This window comes from Temnothorax curvispinosus, unplaced genomic scaffold, assembly GCF_003070985.1.
Source record: "Temnothorax curvispinosus isolate PA1 unplaced genomic scaffold, ASM307098v1 QBEX01007144.1, whole genome shotgun sequence".
In the NCBI taxonomy this organism is placed as follows: domain Eukaryota; kingdom Metazoa; phylum Arthropoda; class Insecta; order Hymenoptera; family Formicidae; genus Temnothorax; species Temnothorax curvispinosus.
In genome coordinates, this window is record NW_020216924.1 from 64,687 (window position 1) to 73,175 (window position 8,489).

The 8,489-nt window shown below is 42.1% G+C and overlaps 1 pseudogene; it reads right to left on the minus strand.

The window, feature by feature from the left end:
• Positions 1-2,359: 2,359 nt before the first annotated feature.
• LOC112456781 lies at positions 2,360-8,169 on the minus strand (annotated as a pseudogene).
• Between the last annotated feature and the right edge of the window lie 320 nt (positions 8,170-8,489).

Below are 8,489 nucleotides of genomic sequence, written 5' to 3' on the forward strand. Positions count from 1 at the left end.
CTCTTGAGATTTCTTTCTCCTCCGATCTTCCTGTACTCCTGTGCACCTCTCTTTTCTCTTCCGCTTTCTCTTCTCTCTCCTCTCTCTCTTTATCTCTCCTTTCCACCGACTTATCTTCATGTATCTTTACCCCTATACTGTTCCTTGCCCTTCTCCTTGCCTCCAACTTCCGCCACTTCTCCTCCTCATCTCCCAGTTTTATTAGTATTGTCAGCCAAACTCCTCTCTGTCCCACAACTATCACCTCTCTTACCATCATCATCACCCTCAGCCCTTCCGTGAAGAGCTCCTTCATTTTCTCCCAATTTGACTCCTTACCTCCCCATTTCTTTTTCTCGACCCTTATAATCACGTTCCTTTTTCTTAATTCGTCCTTGTTTCTTTCGCTCTCTTCTGCCCACCATTTCTTCTTTCCCGCCCCACTTTCCACGCTATCCTTCCTCTTCCTTTTGCCTCCACCTTGCTCCAATCTTTCTACCTTTCTCTCTAATCTCCTTATTTTCTCCTCCAGCTCCTCCATCCTCTCGTCTTTTTTTCTATCGTCCTCCTTCCTCTCCTTCAACATCTTTCTTACTTTGTCCTCTACAATCCTTTCGACTGCCTCTGCTATTGATCTCCCCTCGCGCTCCATCCTGGATAAAATCTGTAACATGCACTTTAATTACTCACTTCTCCTTTTCTCTACTTTCCACTCCTTCCCCTCTCTCTCACCCTCCTTCCCTTTCTTTTCTTCTCTTTTCACCTCCTCCTTCTAACTTCTCCGACCCCCCTTTTCCTCCCATTCTTTCCCCCTCTAGTTCTATCATCCATTCCTCTCCACTCCCTTCCTTATCCAATACCCATTCCACCGCTTCCTGCCAACTTCCATTTCCTGATTCCCATCTCCTACATTCCTCCCATACATGCTCCCACGATTCCTCCCTATGTTCACATAACCTACATTTTTTTTCTCTTTCACTTCCCAGTAATTGCTTTCTCTCATCTCATTTTTTAATCTAAATCTCGCCACCCTTCTCCATCTGCTCTCTCCCCATCCCTTTTTCAGATATCCCGGCATACCCTCCCTTTTTATTAACTTGTACCATTTATTATATTCTGATTTCTCGGTCTTCTCCCATCTCTCTTTCCTTTGCGTCTCCTTATCTCTTCCAAACATCTTAAGAAACCATTTATCTCCACCATCTCCTCTCAGCCTTTCCAACTCTTTTAGCTCTACTCCTCCCAAGTAGCAAAATGACGTCGTAATGACGGTGAATTTTGGTCACGAAATGACCAATCTGACGTTCTACATAGGTCTCGTGAGACCCGAAAATGACATCGATATGTCACATCCTCGCGACGTCATTTTCTGACGTCTTAATGACGGCAAAAATAGGACCAATATATGACTTAATTGACGAAACTTTGATGTTTTAACAATCAACATATGAGTTAATCAACATCAGTTTTAGACATCTTCTTGATAGCTATTACATAACCGCTGTATACATAGTCACCATAAAACATGTTGAGGGGATATTTTTCTTTCCAACATGTTTTATGATAACTATGCAGTGGTCATGTTATAACTGTCAAGAAGATGTTCAAAACTGATATGTCATATGTTGTTATTAATAAAACTTTGTTTATGTTCAAAAGGTAATATTCGTTCATGTAATTGCATAATATAAAATTTACATTTAAAATTTATATGATATTTATAATTCATTATTTACAATAGTCATGTTATTTATATAATTAATTAAAATATAATTATTACAATAAACTCTAAAAAGTAAATCAAACAACAATGAACTTGCCATAAAAAATTTAACATCTGACCGATCGAGCTACACATGCACATTCTGACAAGTTAAATGAATGGCAAGAGGTCCCTTGGACTTGAGCTGACTGTTTCTTGCGTGTGACCGCGTTTCTGAGCATAAGTATGACATGTATGAATTTACCTCTTCGAGGTAATAATGGCACTTGACACTTGCATATGTATCCTATTATAATGTGTAACACTGGAGAAGATATTTCTAGAGCCCGCTAAACGCGACATAAATACAAGATTCGCAGCACTAAAGCTTTCTTTTTAAATTTTTGCTAATATCATCCGAAATTCATAAAAATTCTAAATTTTATCACAATGCAGTTTTCTTCGTTCGAATCACGATTATACTGCGAGATATGACAAAAAAATGTAAAAATATGATAACATGCGACTGTAATCTGTATATCACGTAGTATGAGAAAAGTATAAATAAATGCAGGTGTCGCCAATTATCTCGTATGATCGAGAGATCGTTACGTCCTATTACAATTTCCTGCTAGTAAAAACGCGAATATTAAATAGTAGTCCCTTGAACTTTTTGCGTTAAAAATCATTATCCCAACCGGAAATATCGTCGGGTAGCGGTGGATCAGAATCAGCTGGATAAGCATCAAAATTTGCAGTGTCTGTAGAGCCTTGAACTCGGGGTAGTATTGAGGGATCCAGAGTCCTCGTTTTCAGACCTTTCCAATTAAAGCCAATCAAACCATTTGTAATGAATTCATAAAAATAAATCGTTATAATATTCCTTTATATCCTTAAAATGCTAAGAAATATATTTACTTGTGTTTCTGTATTTCACTGATGCCGCCTCTTTGATATCCAAGACATTCTGCCGGATTATCCTTGAAAACACATAGAGTAATTTGTTTATTGTTCGAGAAATTTAAATGTTTAACATTCGTATTGCAATCAACAAACATGTTGTTATGCTATAAATATTTACCCAAGAATATATATGAAATATTCCAATACATAAAAGCGTATCATAATTTACCTGCAAAGCTTTTTGATGAGCGCCATTGCGTTATGCGTGATGGATCTGGGAAATTCTATGGCGTCAATTCCTTTTAAGATAATGTTATACGTCTTCATTGGATCAGCGCCGGTAAAAGGAGGCGTACCCGTAAGTAATTCGAACATGAAAACGCCAAGAAACCTAAATAATCGGCGCTTATGTCATAATCTTTATTTAGAATGACTTTCGGTGCCACGTATTCTGGTGTATCACAAAAAGTCCACGTCTTCCTTCCGTTATCTAACCGTTTGGCAAAACCGAAATCCACAAGTTTAACATATCTAAAAAAAAATAATAATAATACAATGAAATCTAAATCCATCTGCTAAGTACTACGGAGCATCTGTTTTTCGATGTATTGAAAATAATAATATCTTAATATGTCCGTAAAAATTCCTTAATTTTTTAAAAATAATACATCATTATTATACAGATGAATGTATTCTTACCCTTGATTATCCAAAAGTAAGTTTTCCGGTTTAAGATCTCTATAGATGATGTTTCTGGAGTACAGATAATCGAATGCTTCCACAACGCATGCAGTATAAAAGCGCGTAGTACCATCATCGAAATGTCCCTTGTCCCTGAGAACGGTCCATAACTCGCCACCCAAGCAAGCTTCCATCAGCATGTAGAGGTACTTTCGATCTTAAAAAGTCTTAAAAAGTTTGACTACAAAATCGCAATTCGCTTTGCTCATGATCCTTTTTTCTGACATAATGTGCTGTTGCTGTCGCGTCTCGACAATCTGCGCCTTCTTCATTTGCTTAAGAGCGAAGGATCGTGTGCTGTCTCCGGCAATTTGAACTAATTCAACTTTTCCAAAACCACCCACGTCGAGAGTCGCAATAATCCGAAGGTCTTGTAACCGTACATCCCGGAATTCCTCATTTAATCTAAAGAAATCGCAAGATTTGAATATACTTTTGATCAGTACGAATTAGTTCTGTTGTAAAAAGTTAAATACATTTACAAATTGCAAATAAATTTATTCTCCTCGCTGCTTTTTTTTTAATTCAATTTATTGATAATATTGATAATTTTTTATCGACAAATAAACTGATATATCTATTTTTGTTTTTACATATCTATCTATTTTTATTTTTATTAATCAACTTACTTGGAATGTTCAGTTTATTGTCCCATCCTAATGCTAAGCATGGAACATAATTATGACATATAATAATGAGTATAATCTGTTAAAAATTAAGACACGAGAAAAATAGTTTCACACACAAAATTAGTTTCAATAATATACATATAAACTTTACAATAAAAAATTATTTAAATTACTTACTTATAAATTTAAAACAACCTGTCGTCGAAGCGCGGATCTAGCTCGCGGCGGGTCTAGGTTCGACGGAGGCGCGGAGAGACAGAGGCAAGGTGGGTGCCGACAAAATGAAGCGTATTCGTCCGGTTTAACAAAATAACAACGTGTATTTAATAGCAAGGAACGATTATGATAGATACAATGAGTGATGTGTCGCGGGCGGCGCGCGGTAACTCGAGGTACATACGGGGCGGAGCCGGGACTTTTGGCGGCCTCGCGGGCCGAATCGCGTTACAATGAGTATCGGTACGGGCGGAGCCGATTTTCCCAGGCGGTGCGGTTCGGAGCGCGGGAAAATGGCGCGCGGCGCGGATACGCGAAGCGCGGGCAAGACCGCGGTAATTCGGCGCGGTTGGCGGCGGAATCGAGCTTAGCGCGAGATCGACCACCGAAACACTCGGCAGTGGCTACGAGCGGCTAGCGCGAGGAGAAACGGCGCGAGTACGGCCACCGGGAAGCGTTCGGTGGTGGCCGACTGCAAGCGTCAAGGGGTGGAGTGGTCTCCGATCGAGAAGCGCTCGGTGGAGGCAGAGAAGCGCTCTGCCCCCGTTCGGATATCCTCGGGGAGGAAGCCGGTCGTTTGTCGAGACACGCTCGACGAAGACAGAGAATGCCGGAGGCGCTCTACCCTCTTTGCGGACGGGCTTTGGATAAGCAAATGATCGCGGAAGCTGGTCGTTTGCCGAGACACGCTCGGCGAAGACAGAGAATGCCGGAGACGCTCTACCTTCTGTCGGACTGGCTTACTGTGGAAACTCAGGATCGGTGTGGTCGGTGAGACGGATGATCAGGAATCGCAAATTGTGTCAGCGACGCCGGGCTTATATACGCGTCGCGGCGGCGTCGCGTCGTGGTGGGGGCAGCGACGGTGATCGCGAACGCCGGGTTGGTGCGGCGGAACGATCGGGGATTACGGCGCCCCGACGCCGCGATCGCGCTCGGCGGTCTTCGGCCGCCTTCGGCACCGCTCGGCGCGGTGAGGCGGTTGTCGCGTTAAGTCCGTTCGCGGATTTCCTGCCAATACATGCTAGCGATTAAAATAAAGTGGGCACACCGTGCCCTGTCTTTGCCATGCGGATGGTCGGCCGGGCGGTCTCGGCCGGGTGTTCGTGTCGGGACGATGCACTTTTGGGGGCGCATCGTTACAAATTATATTACTGCCGGGTAAAAATAATTGTAATGCATGTGTAAGGTTGTTAAATCTTGGTAATGTCAGGTATCTGAGCAGATCGAATTTACGAAAAGCTGAAATGAGGGTGCCAAAAAAACTAGATAGAACAATATCTTCTACGTTGTAATGCAGTTCTGTCCTTGAATGTCCTTAACGCACTGTACAAAGCGCACTTGCACGAACACGTCTCATCGTGTCGAGAAAACTCGATGGGCACACACAGAGAAATGCCACAGAGAACACCATAAACGCGGGACTGCAATTAACAGTCGAGCTATGCACACTGACGATAACCGCCACGTGCTCTTATAATACAATCACGATAACGTTAACTTGTGTAACCGGACGAACTTTCATCACGGTATTACCGCACGGCACGAGTGACTGAAACACGAGGCGACACAAAAGAAATGAGGTTATGAAACAAGAGACATTCGCGTAAACTATAATGAACGAGAGTATCACCGTGAGCACAGTTATCTCTGGCGGCACGAGCCGATCTTCTCGATCGCGGCAACAGTGAGACGACCGCCGATCGCGTGATAATGAACAAGATTAGCGCAAGTGTGAAAAGTAGTGTCGAAACGCTGGGTTGCGCGCAGATAGGAATGCGGGCGCAATCGGCGCTAAACAAAACAAAATCGATTATTACATACAATTTAAATAATATGTCGGTCAAGAAAATAGTTTACTTATTGCATATATGTAACCACTTACACTATAATCACTTAATTATATCATAAATTCACCGTTTTAATCATAAAATTGCGAAATAAATATATTGTAGTTAATTTTCTGATTTTTATTTTATTATTATTTTATTATATATAACATTAAAAAATAAAAATAGTTATGTTGCAAAAAGACGTTATTTGGACGACTTTAAGACGTCTTCAAAATGACGTCTTTAGATGGTCTAAGAAATGACGTCTTATAAACGTCCATTATTAGCCTCTGACGTCATGGACCAAAAATGACTAAAAATAGACGTCATTATGTCGTCTTCTGACGTCACTTTGTACTTGGGTCTGTCTTCAAAGAACTTTCCTCTCTCTCTTTCCCAGCTTGAGCCTGCTTTCCCTTCCTTCTTCCTTCCCTTCAGCTCTTCCCAACATAGTCTCGCCAGTTCAGTTCCTCTACCCTCTAACTTTTTCTCAAATCTCCATGCCCTCATTCCTGCTCTCCCTCTTAATCTCCTCCTTTGCAACTCTTCCCTAACAAGATACCACGGTGTTCTCCGTCTACTCCCAAGATCTATTTGATATACCTTTCTTCCATCCTTTCCATTCCCTCCCTTTCTCTCCATCCCCGTATTTCCGCTCCATATCTTAACACGTCCACACCAGTCTATCAAAAAGCCACAGTCTTTTTCCCCAGTCTTTCCCAAATCTGATCTTCCCTATCCCCCAGACCTTCCCCATCACTGCGGCTGCTTTCTTGATCCTTTCCCTTATTTGCGCTTCCTGTCCTTCGTTCCTTTGAAACACGTACCCTAAATACCAAAATTCCCTCACCTCTTCTAACTCTTTTCCTTCCCATCTCTACCTTCTCTTACTATCCCTTACTATCCTTTCCTAAACCTCATTATTTTTGTTTTCCCCACGTTCAGTTCCAATTTCTTTCTCCCCAGGTACCTTTCTAGTCTTTCTAGCATGCTTCTCATTTGGTCCTCGTCCTCCGCAATTAGCACTACATTATCCGCATAAGCCAAAGTATACACCTTCTTACCTCCTAGCATTATCTCTCCCCATTTAACTTTACCCATTTCCTTTTCCAAATCCGTTAGTAATACGTTGAACAGTAACGGGCTCAAAGGGCACCCCTGCCTTACCCCCCCTTCCCGTCCAGAACACTTCTCCCATTTTGTTTCCCCCTTACCCTACTTTTCGTCTCCCTTAGAATCTCCTCCGTCCTTCTCACCAGTTCTTCCCTTATTCCCCTTTCTCTCATAGCTTTTATTAGCACTCCTCTATCCACCGAGTCAAACGCCGCCTTCAGGTCCACAAAACATGCTATCAATTTTCTCCCCTTTTTCTCTAACCTTCTGTTCACCAAGTAGTTCAGCACATAGATATTGTCTATAGTTCCCATCCCCCTTCTAAAGCTTGTCTGATTTTGTGGTACTATTCTCTTTCCCTCTAACTCCTCTCTTAACCTCTCCGCCAGAATGACCGTGTACACCTTATATAAAGACGGCATTATTGTCACCCCTCTATACTCCGCCCTTTTTCCTTCCCCTTTCTTTACGATTGGCGCGATTATTCCCTTGTTCCAATTTTTCGGCCATCCTCTCCCCTTCCATATCCTGTTGATATATTTCCATGCCCAATTTTCCAACTCCTTTCCCCCTTGTTTCTAAACCTCGCCTGGAATCTCATCCCTTCCCATTGCTTTCCCATCCTTTAACTTCCTTATAACTCTTCTCATTTTTTCTAGGCTTATCTCTTCTTCCTCCTCTCCTACCTTTTCCTTCCTTCCACCTTTCTTCCCCATCCTCACCCTCCCCTCTACTCCTCCCAACAACTTCATAAAGTGTTCTTTCCATTCTTCCTCTTCTATTCCTTCCTCATTTCCCCTCCTTTTTTCTCTTTATTTACTATCTCCCATACCTCCGCCTCCCTTCTTGCTCCCTCCACTTTTTTCTTCCATCTCTGGTACTCTTCTTCCTTCTTCCTCTTACACAGCTCCCTAAACTCCTTCCTCTTCTTTTTGTAAACGCTGCTCTCTCCACTTTCTTTCTTCCAATCCCTTAATTTTTTTCTTGCCTCTTTCTTCACTTCTCGACACTCCTTATCCCACCATCCCACCTTTTCCTTTTTTTTTCTCTCCATCTCCTCCTCTACCCCTTTTATTGCCTTTGTTATTCTTGCTTCCATTTCTTCCCATTCCTTATTTAACTCTTCCACTTTTTCTTCCACCTCTCCTATTTTTTCAATAAACCTCTTTGCTCCTTCCTCGTCCCACCCCCCTGCTTCTTTTCTTCCACTCTCTTTTTCTGCCTTCCTCCTCGTTTCCTCTTCTTAATACTATTTCCAAGGAGTGATGATCCGAGTCCACTCTATCCCCCACTATCATGCTCTCTATCTTCTGTCTTACTTCTCCTTCCCCTATTACATAGTCAATCACCGTATCTCCTCTTCCCCCCGTGAAA